The sequence below is a fragment of the Fukomys damarensis genome, unplaced genomic scaffold (assembly GCF_012274545.1).
Source record: "Fukomys damarensis isolate Sample0158 unplaced genomic scaffold, DMR_v1.0_HiC HiC_scaffold_39, whole genome shotgun sequence".
NCBI classification, from domain to species: Eukaryota; Metazoa; Chordata; class Mammalia; order Rodentia; family Bathyergidae; genus Fukomys; species Fukomys damarensis.
Genome location: NW_022900951.1, coordinates 67,919,991 through 67,932,327, shown reverse-complemented (window position 1 = coordinate 67,932,327; position 12,337 = coordinate 67,919,991).

The following is a 12,337-nucleotide window of genomic DNA, read 5'->3' as shown; positions in this document are numbered from 1 at the left end:
TTTTTTTTTTTGGTACCGGGAATTGAACTCAGGTCCTCGCGCTTTCAAGGCAGCCCACCAAACCACTGAGCTAAATCCCCAGCCCCATACATAAAGTTTTAATTTTGATAACTATTGACAAATCTTGTACTAGTTTACAACTCTACTAGAAATATAGAAATATTAGTTTCCAAAAAATTCAGGTAAAAGCTTGTGTTATTCAACCTTTACAAAATTTCATAGTTTAAAAGTAAAAATGCTAGATCAGTATTATTTTTTCTTTCATAAGTTTAGTTAACTATTCTTTTATTTCTGTACTGGGGATTGAACTCAGATCCTTCTTCTTGCAAGGCAGGTGGCAGAACCACTGAGCTAAATCCCCGGCTTTGGTTAACTATTCTTAAGTTTAAGAGTCTCCCATATTTTTGGAGGTCTTTGTTCATATTGTTTGTATATTTTTCATTATGTTTCTGTTTTCACTTTTAATTTTTAAGATATTTATATATTAGAGAAATTATTAATTTATACTATTAGATACAAGTATTTTCCAGCTGTACTGTTGTATATAAAATTTGCTTGTAATGTTTTTAATGTTTTTTATTAGATTTTCTTTTTATAACTCAGAGTTTTAAAGACTACATTCCAACACCTTAAATTCTTCCAAATTTTCTATTATTTATATTGTGGATTCTAGAAATAAGCAAACTAGTGTCAATTGTTTTCATAGTATTTGAAGAACTGGAAAGGGAGGAGTCTTTTGAACAGTCATCATTGCCTTGAAACCAAAACCAAAAGTCAAAATATAAATTGAAAAATAACAAATGAATACTCTTGATGACAGTAGGTACAAAAATTATCAACAAAATAAAAGCAAGTTTAACTCAATAATATTTCAAAAAGATGAGTCACTATATTCAAATGTGAGTCACCACAGGAATGAAAGTGTTATTCAACATTTGCAAATCAGTAATAATCTTACATCAGCTGGATGAAAGACAAAAATCATATATCTCAATAAAAGCATGTAAAAATCAACTATCATTTGTGATAAAAACTTTCAGAAATTTATATATAGAAGGGAGATAAACCAGCATAAAGAAGACCATACTTAAAATCCCATAACAAATATCATCATTAATTGATAAGTGCTGCAATAATTTCCTCTAAGTGCTGGAGAAAGACGAGTGTCTATCGTTATTACTCTCATTGAATATAAGAGTGAAATTCTTAGCCAGAACAATTAGGCTAAAGAAAGAATAAAATCACACATGGATAGGAAGAGAGGAATTCAAATTCTCCCTATTAACAGATGGTATAATTCAAGACAGGAGAAATTAAAGATGCACTGAAAACTGATAAATGTATTTAATAAAGTTGCAGGTTAAGAAATCAACAAACAAAAACCAGTAATAATTGCATACAACAAAACACTTTTGTTGTATAGAGATTATGAAAAAAGTAATATTAACAATAGCAATAAGTTAAAATATTTTATAATAAATGTGCATAAATAAGCAAAAACAACACTAAAATTTAATTAAATTTACAAAGCAAATGAAAGAAATTGAAGATACAAGAAAATGACAAGACCCCCAAAGATCATGAATTAGAAAATTAATATTGTTGAAATGTCCATACTACATAAAATGACCTACAGATCAATTTGGTCCCATTAAAATATTAATAGTATATTTTACAGAAATAGAATAGAATCCTACAATTCATATGGGAGAACAAAAGATCTTGAATAGCCATCTTGAACTGAAGGAACAAAGTTAGAGCCTCACAAACCCCAAATTTTAGCTTTACCAATGACCTATAATAATCAAAAAAGCATGGTACTGTGTACAAAGCAACACACTGACTAATAGAAAGAAAAAAATCTTAAAATAAATCCACAAATAATATAGCCCACAAATTCACTGAAAATATACATAGGAAAAAGGACAGCCTCTTCAATAAATGTAGCTGTGAGACTGGATATCCATATTTAAATAAAAGGAATTTGATTGCTCTCTCTCTCTCTCTCTGTCTCTCTCTGAAAAATTCAACTTAATATGAATTCAATAGCTAAATGGAAGTCAGAAATCATTAAAATATACAAGGAATACTCACTGAAAATATTTCAACATATTTACAGAGGCAACACTTTTTTGGGAATGACCCAAAAAGCACAGGAAAAGCAAACATAGACAAAAGTTATTAAATCAAAGGCAGAAACTTGCACAGCTAAGGACATAAATAAAGTAAAATGTCAATGCAAACAATGAGGGGAAACACTTTCAACATTTTTTTTACAGACTGTTAATATTTATAATATATAAAAATCTCAATGACAAAAAAACACATTCCTAAAGTTAGTCCAAAGAGTTTGAACAAATGCCCAAAATATTTCATAAAATATTCGAGATCTATTATGATTTAGATGTGGGTCTCATGTGTTTACAAACTTTTTAGATCATAGGGACACTGTATCCATCAGTTCCCTAGTCTACTGATGAGTTCATATCTGACTTGTTCTTAGGATGTAGGCCTATTAAGATGTGAATTAATAGAAGCATGAAGTAGAGAGTTTCATCTCCTTCCCTCACTCCTCTCTTCACTCTGTTTCCTGGCCAATATGATGTAAGCAGCATTTCTCTCCTTACATACACTCGCCATTCCATGTCTGCCTTGAAGGGAGCCAACTAGTCACTGAAACCTCTAAAAACCATGAACTGACATAAACCTCCTCCTTTTGGTTATGAGTTTTGAATTCTTTTTCAAGAATGAAAATGTAGGGAAGGTGGGATGGGTAGGGGAAGGGAAACAAGGAAAAAGAAAAAAATGTGAGATAATGAAAAGATGAAAATAAAGTGTTTGTAGATGGGGAGGGGAGGAGGGGTGAAGGGAGGGCAGGGGTAAGGGGAAAAAATGAGAATCAAGACTTGTCATGTAGAGGTACAAGATCCCAACAATGAATGTAACTGTACTGTATCCCTAAAATGTACCAATAAACTCAATTAAAGCTGGAAAAAAAAAAACAGAAAATGTAAGCCAGGTGTGGTGGCACAAACGTGCAATCCCAGCACTAGGGAGGCTGAGGCAGGAGGATCACTGTGAGTTCAAGGCCAGCCTGGGATATATAGTGAGTTCCAGGTCAGTCTCAGCTACATAGTGAGACCCTGTCTCCAAAGAAAAAGAAAAAGTAGCTAAGACACCTCATTAGTCACTAGAGATATACAAATAAAAATGCAATGAGACATCGTTTCACTCTAGTCAAAATACTACATGTTCTCCTATATACATAGAAAAGAAAATAAGTTATCACAAAATAGAATGGTGACTCCTGGAATCTGGGAATGTTTTAAGGGTGCAGAGAAAGATAAAATGTGCTAAACATTCTTGGATATGAGAAATAAGTTCCAGTGCTCTGTATCACAATGAAGTAGTATGGTTCACAATATTTTCATATTTTTTTCTGGATCAGACTTCTAATTAGTACATTTTATGACACATATTATATTAATTATAGGTGATTGGTACATATATTTATATTACGCTTTGATGTGCAATTTATTTCGCACTTACCTCCCACACCCCTGCCATCTGTTCCCAAATTACCTTCTGTTCTAAACAAATTTTATCTTCTTGTTTTCCATCATTTGTCATTTATTTGCTCTTTAAATTATTTAAATTATTTTTAATTTTTTTGTTTCATTAGTACATATTTGTAGTATATGAATTTTACATTCATCATGGGGAGTAGGTACAGATACCTAACACAGAATTTTTTAAATCCCTTCTTCTTTACACCCACTTCCATCTCTCATTTTCAGAAATGCCCTTTGCCAATTGTTATTCTTGTTATTATCTTTCTTAGTTCATGTTTTATGCCATACAATGTTTACATTCATTGTGGCTATTTGGAGGTGTTATGGCATATCTTAAATCTTACTTCCCTTGCCCTCCTCTTCTTCCCTTGCCTTCAGTCTTTGGGCCTCCTTTCTATTTGCAAGGATTTATTCTCTTGTTTCCTTCTATTCCTCTATTATCTTGTTCTTTGTTTATAGTTGGCCTTACTCAAAAGAGGGTTATCAGATAGTATTTGAACTTGCATCTGAAGTATTTAACTCCTTTATATTCTCCAGGTGTTTTCCTAAAAATATTTTAAGTTTAACCTTACTCATAGAAAAGTAATATCCCATTGCATATAGAAGCATTTTTAAGTCAATTTTTCTCTTGATGGGCAAACAGGCTATTTCCAGGATATAGCCCAAATAAAAGACCCAATGAAGAAATGCGCAAGTGAGAGGAACAAATAATTCTCAGATGAAAAATAAGAAGGGCCAATAAATATATGAATTAAAATTTTACCATTAGAAAACAACTGCAAATTAAAACAATGCCATGAGCTCATCTTAAGCCAGAAATAATGATAATCATCAAGAAGTTAAAAAGTAACAAATGCTGGCATGGCCATGGTGAAAAAGGAACCATTGTACTTTATTGGTGGGAATATAAACTAGTACAACCACTATGGAAGTCATTATGTAGGTTTTTCAAAGAACTAAAATTATGCCGGGTGTGGTGGCACATGCCTGTAATCCCAGCACTCGGGAGCTGAGGCAGGATGATCACTGTGAGTTCAAGACTAACCTGGGCTACATAGTGAGTTCCAGGTCATTCTCAACTACATAGTGAGACCCTGTCTCAAAAAACAAAACAAAACAAAACAAAACAAACAAACAAAAAACCCCAAAAAACAAAAAAGAACTAAAATTAGACATTTCATATGATCCAGCTATTCCCCTTATAAGTATCGTCTCAAAAGAGTTAAATATATCCCATTACAGCAATACATGCATACAAATATTTGTAGAGGAAAAATACTTTATATTATTTATATTTTGCATTTCTCATATAAGATAAACCATATGATATTTAGCCATCTTAAAATTTGAAACTCAAGATGCCTCTGTTTCCCTACAAATGATACACATTTATTCTTCTTTATAGCTGAGTAGTAGCCCATTGTGTAAATATGCCACATTTTTTTTATCCGTTCATCTGTTGATGTATATACAGACCATTTCTAAAGTTTAGCTATATGAGTTATGCTGCCGGAAGTAGTATATTGTTATGGCTTATATCTAGATGTCCTCCTCACACCCCATGCAGTCATAGGTGGGGCTTTTCAGAGGTGGCTGGATCTAGGATTTGTGATGGTGAGATTAAGGCTGCATGATTACTAAATTAGTGCACTGATTGCTTTAGCTTAGTTCTGGGTGTAGATAATGAGAAGGCACACCCTGAGTGTGCAACACTGAAAAGGCAGGTACACTGGAAGGGACAACAAGAAGAAGCAGGTTTGCTCTTTGCTACCTTCTCTCTGCCCTAATTGGCCATGGACTGTGTCTTCTATGCAATTCTCCTCTGCCATGCCACCATGCCTTGGAATCAGCCAACTATAGACTGAAACATCTATAAACTCTAAGCCAAAGTAAACATTTCTTCATTTAACTTCAGATGTTGGTTATTTTGTCTCAGCTACCAAAAAAAAAATAAACCAAGACAGATTTTGGTACCAGAGAAGGGGGAAATGTTTGCTGTGACTGTACTTGGTCATGGGGTTCAGGAGACATTGGAAATGGCTTGTGGGGAGAATTTAGAAAGTTTTGGAAATGTTGGCTGAAGAAGTGATCCTGGAATGCTTTAAACTGTACTTGATAGGAGACACTGGTCAGAAGACCTGAATTCTGATAGAAATGCAGCAGATAAAGACCAGACTTAGGAGTTTTCTGATGAGAAGAAGGATTGCATTGGGTATGTGTATCCAGAACGTGTGTGCAATGCATTTTCCAAAAAAAAAATGTCTGCATTTTGCATGTGTCCAGAGACTTCACCTAAGACTGACATTGAGAGTGGCTGACTAGTAAACTAGCAGACGAAATTTTAAGGCAGTCTGTTGTTGAGGCTGTGGCATGGCTAAGGTTGAGGGTTTTTACACTGATCTAGGTTGATGATCAAAAGCAAAAATCCCTGCAGAATGATTTAAAACATTGTGAGTTTGGAGAGAAAGAAAGCACTAGTAAAGTTGTGGACTGAAAAGATAGAGAAGAAGAGACCTTGATTGTTGAGAAGGAACAGGACAATGGTAAAGATTGACTTTTCTATTTCCAAGAAGGAGCAGGACTCAGCCTTTTGCCACCTGAAAAATGCAAAGGTAAAAGACTTTACATTGAAAATATAGCCCCAGAGCAATGTGTTCCAGAATGGCAATGGACAAGAGAATTTTTTTCCCTCGGGATTAAGTTCATAGGGCTCAGAAATCCAGGCACCTGACTACTTCAGCTAGCGGCACACCTTGCCATCTTCCACATACAGCTGATTTTACTTGCATCCAGAATGCAAGAGTTGTAGGGTCAGAAAGGCTTTAACTCATATTTCATATGACCTAGCAGTGTGCCCCTGAGAGAGAAGTGTGTGAGAATGTGATTGTGAAATTGAATGATGTGCTGTGGAGACGCCAGAAGTTTTGAGAAGCCAGGAACATGTATCATCTGAGGACAGCTGCAAGGTTGAGCAAGTCTGTCCCCAAGGAGAATCCATGAGAACTACAAGCACTCATAGTGTCACAGAGGTAAAGCCACCCTAACTCTTTGGACTTCACATCTTGCTCCACCACAGAATGCCTCTGATGCTGGACATTAAAAATTGAGACTCAATGTTTTCCTTATTGGATTTTTTTACTTGCTTTTGTCCCATTCCTTTCTATCTCCCTATCTTAGCTTTTGGAATGGAAATTTTTATCTTGTTCCATTCTGTGTTGGAAGTGTTTAACTTTTTAAAAATGTATATAGGGGCTCACAGCTAAGAATTTCCCTTAAATCTCAGAGGAGATGTTTAACTTAAACTTTTCAGCAATGCTGAAACTGTTAAGATTTTGCAACTCTTGGACATGGACTAAATGTCTGTTGCATAAAGGAATGTGCATGAATCTCTTGGGGTCCATAGGTGAAATATTATGGATTCTATGTAGATGTCCCCTTCAAGCCTCATGATATTATCGGGTTTATCAGCGCTGGTTGTATCTAGGATGTGTGAATCTAGGTATAAGAATGTGATGCTTAGATTAAGGATGCACGATTCCTAAATTGGTACAATAATTGTTTTAGTATAGCTCTGTGTATGGATAATGGGTAATCCCACTGTGGGTGTGGGTGGCACCACCAAACAACAACAACAACAAAACATGCTAATCTGCCATGCCACAGTGACTTGGATCCAGCCAACATCTATAAATTGCAAACCAAAATAAACCTTTCCTTTTTTAACTTTGGGTATTGGATATTTTGTTTCAGCAATGAAAAACGTTATGAGGACAGGTATGTATGCACGTATCACTGGGATATGATGCCTTTATAACTTTTTGAAAGAAACCCCAAACAGCTACATCTGGGTCAAATGGAATTTTTATGTTTAGTTTTATGAGGAATATCCTTACTGATTTCCATAATGGTTGAACTAGTTTATATTACATACAACAATGCAGAAAGCTACCATTATCCCAACAATTTAGAGAGTATTTCTTACTTTTAGAGTTCTGGTTGATAACTATTGCCAGTGAAATAATAAGAGGGACTATCAGTTTTGTCTGATGTGCATGTTACTAATGACCAAAGATGATGAACATTGATTTATCTGTATATAATAATCATTATATAATAATCATTTGTATATATTTTGAGAAATTTGTATTCATTTAAAATAACCATTTTATTTCCCACATTGTAGGTTGTCTCTTAGTTCTGCTGATGGTTTCTTTTGCAGTGCAGGAGCTTTTTAGTAAGATTTGATCCCAGGTGTTGATTCTTTCTGCTAGTTCCCGTGCTACTGAGGATATGTTCATAAAGTCTTTTCCTATCCCAGTGTGATCAAGAGTTATGTCTAACTCATCTTCCAGCAAATTTAGTATCTCTTTTTGTTAATATTTAGATCTTTTATCCGCTTAGATTTTAGTTTAGTGCATGGTGGAAGATAAGGTTCCAGTTTTAATCTTTGGCAGGTTGAGATCCAGTTTCTCCAACACCATTTATTAAAGAGGCTATCTTTCCTCCACTGAGGATGGTCAGCTCCTTTGTAAAAGAGGAGGTAGCTGAGTACATCTAGAGTTATTTCTGTGTCTTCCAGTCTGTTCCGCTGATCCTCAGGTCTGTTTCTTTGCCAGCACCATGCTGCTTTTATCACAGCAGCTTTGTAGTTTAGTTTCAAATTGGGAATTGCTATACCCACTGCCGTGTGTCTGTTGCCTAGGATGGCTTTTGCTATTCTAGGTCTCCCCTGGTTCCAAATGAATTTTTTAATTACTGTTTCTAGTTCTGTGAAATATAGTGTTGAAATTTCAATTGGCATTGCATTGAATCTGTATAGCAGTTTTGGTAGTATGGCCATTTTCACTATGTTGATTCTTCCTTTCCAGGAGCAGGGGATATCTTTCCATTTTCTTATATCCTCCTATCTCTTTTTTCAGAGTGCTGTAGTTTTTAGTGTAGAGGTATTTTGCTTCTTTTGTTAGAATGATTTTTTAGATACTTCATTTTTTTGGATGTAATTGTGAAAGGAATTGTTTCCCTAATTTCTCTCTCAGTGAGTCTCTTATTTGTGTTCAAGAAGGCTATTGATGTGTTGACGTTGTATCCAGCTGCTCTGCTAAAAGTGTCAGTTAAGTCTAGGAGTCTTTTGTTGGAATTTTTTGGATTTTCAATGTAGAGTATCATATTATCAGCAAATAATGACAGTTTAACTTCTTCCTTTCCTATCTTTATTACTATAATTTCTCTCTCTTGTCTAATTGCTGTGGCTAATATTTCTAGAACTATATATGAAGAGGAGTGTTGATAGAGGACATCCTTGTCTTATTCCTGATTTTAACCTGAAGGTTTTCAGTTTTTGGCCATGTAATATGATGTTGGCTGTTGGTTTCTCATAAATAGCCTTTATTAAGTTGAAGTATAGACCATCTATTCCAATTTTTTGCAGGGCTTTTTTCATGAATGGTTGTTGAATTTTATCCAATGCTTTTTCTGCATCTATCGAGAGGATCATATGGTTTTTGTCCTTGACTGTGTTAATTTAATGTATTACATTTATTGACTTACGTATGTTGAACCATCCTTGGGGCAGAGTCATATGAATATATGAATCATTGGCTTACAGTAATGAGTAGAGAAAGATGATGAACTAGAAAGCCTAGTTAAAAAAGAAAATTGCTTTACAAACCTGAAGATGGGTACAAATATAGGTGTAGGAAAAGTCAAAGTACATAATCAGATTAAATCCCAAAAAGGCTAGCTAAAGTCATATTACAATCAAATTAGCAAAGTAAAAAGATACAGAGAAGATTTTGGAAAAATCAAGAGAAAAGAAGAAATGGCACACAGTGGAGTTCCACTAAACCTAGCAGTCAGTGTTTTAGTAAAAATTTCACATTCCCAGGAGAAGGAGATGAAATACTCAAAGTCTTATAAAAATGTGACTGCCAAAGGCTGAGGATTTTGCTCAGTGGCACCATGCCTGTCTTGCAAGTACAAGGTCCTGAGTTAAATAGCCAGTATCACACACACACACACACACACACACACACACACACACACACAAATCTATAGTAAACATAACTGCCAAAAGAACACTGAATGCATAAAATTTATTCTGAAGTAAAGGAAAGATAGAGAATTTTCCTTAAAAAAGCTTGAGGGAAATTATCACCACCAGACCTAGTATATAACAAATGCTTTTTAAAGAGAGTTCTTCAAATTGAAAGAATAATAAACAATAATACAAACATTTTTAGAAGTATAAAATTTACTGCTAAAATTAGATACATAGTCAAAGACAGAATGTTTTAATGATGGAGTATATATTATTTAAATATTTATGAAATATAAATGATACCAATTATAAAAGTAATAACTTCAGTAATTTATTAGCAGGTATGTAATCTATAAAATATAACTTTTGACACAAAATGTCAATCAACATAGATGGGATAGAGTGTAAAGTTTAGAGCTTCTTTTTTCTTTCAACCTTTTCAATTAAAACAATTGGGTTTTAGTTTAAAACAATCTATTGTAACTGTAAGATACTATTTGAAACTCTTACAATAAGCACAAAATACAATAAGATACACTAAAATAAAAAAGCAATAAAAACATCATACGAAATTCTCTCTTAATCAGTGCAAGTACTAAAGGCTGAGTTTGTTAGGGGACAAATAAGAAGAGGTCAGAGAGAACTCACTGAAACCACAGGTACTATGTAGTTAGGGAGATTCTCTCAGAAGATTAATCAGAAAGACAATGCATGTGCATCAGACCTAAATTATATATATTTGATTTGCTTTATTTGGTATTATTATTCTCTCACTGTCTTCATCTTTCAAACTTGTTTTTTGAAGCAAGATTACATAGCAATATTATGTTCTTAATTTCTACTTATTTCTCCCATGTTTGTATTCTTCCTTTCACAATTTTAGTTCATCATATTCTGTTTTCTCAGTCATTTTAGAACACCAACATAAAGCTAAATGGAATTAGAAAGAAAGTCGAAGATAGAAAACTTTGAATGACAAATCTGTTTACAGAAATCATAATAAAATCATTCCATGTATTATGAAAGAGGTCAACATACAAGTGAAGTGAAGCTTACAGAGCACAAACCATGATGAAAAAGCTTCACGCATTCATTATAATTAAAATGCCAGATGTCCAAAAAAAAAAAAACCCAAAACTAGAATTTTACAAGTTGTGATATAAGCCAAAAAATGTTGTCAAAAAAAAAAAAAAAAAAAAAAAAAAAAAAAATCACATCCTAAATTAAATGAAATAGAATTACAGCAGATTTCTCAAAACAAACTTTAAAAGCAGCCAGTGAAATATTTCAAGCTCTAAAAGCAACCAGCTTCTGATCCAGATTAACATATATGGCAAAACTTTCTTTTCGTTTCTTATTAGTACATGTTTGTGATTCATGCAGTTTTACAGTCTTGCTGGGGAGTGGTTACATGTAAATATTACAGCTTGTGTTTTTTTAAATTCTCTCTCTTTCCGTTCAGGTCCTTCTCCTCCCTATCCCCTTTTTCATGCTTGTTAACGTTACTTGTCTTAGCTCATATTATGGTATATAGTGTTCTCATTAATTTGAGTTAATAGGTTTATGTACATGGCATATCTTTATTCCTCTCATTTTGCTTTCCCCTCCTCTTCACCTCTCACCCGTGTTCACTTGGACTAATTTCATATTGCAAAAGATCCATCCCCCTCTGTCTTTCTATCCATCCTTTATCATTTTCTTTGTTTGAACTTTGTCTCACTCCAAATGAGAGACATTATATAGTATTTAAGCTTGAGTTTCTGGCTAATTTTAGTCAACATTAAATTTTCTAGCTGTGTCCATCTTCCTACACATGTTTCAAATGTGTCATTCTTTACAGCTGAGTAGTATTACATTATATATAAATACCATGTTTTCTTTATCCAGTCATCTGATAATGGTGCCCAGGATTTAACTATTATGAATCATGCTGCTATAAACATTAGTATGCATATATTACTCTAGCATCATAATGCCAAAGAGCTTGTGGAAGATACCTAGCAAAAGTGTACATGGGTCATATGGAATGTCTAATTTCACTTCTTTGAGAGTCTCCATACTGATTTCTATAATGCTGTTAGTAGTTTGCATTTCCACCAACAAAGCAGGAGGTTTCCTTTTTCATCAGAGTCATGCCAACATTTGTTACTGTTTGATTTCCTAATGATTGCTATTCTTTCCAAAATAAGATGGAATCTTACTTAGTGTTGATTTAGTTTATATTTTTCTAATGGCCAAAAATATTGAACATGTTTTCATATATTTTCTGATCATTTGTATTTATTTGTCTGTGAAGTGTTTGTTCATTTCTCTAGGATGCTTCTTGACTGGGTCACTGATTTTAAGTGGTTTAGCATTTTTGAACTCTTTGTGTATTCTACATATTTGTCCTCTGTCTGAGGAGCAGCTGGAAATTTTTTTCACATTCTGTATGTGGTCCCTTCACTCTACTGATTGATTCTTTTGCTATACAAAAGTTTTGCTTTCTGATATAATACCACTTGTCAATTTTTTCAATTTCTTGTGCAGTTGAGGTTCTCTTCAGAATCCTTTTCTACACACGTGTCTTCAAATATTTTAACCATTTCATCTTACAGAAGGTTCAATGTTTCTGTTTTAATGTTTAGAACTTTGATCCATTTTTATTTTAATTTAGTATATGATGAGAGATAAGGGGCTAGTTTCATTTTTGTACAAACAGATAAATACCATTTTTCCCAATACCATT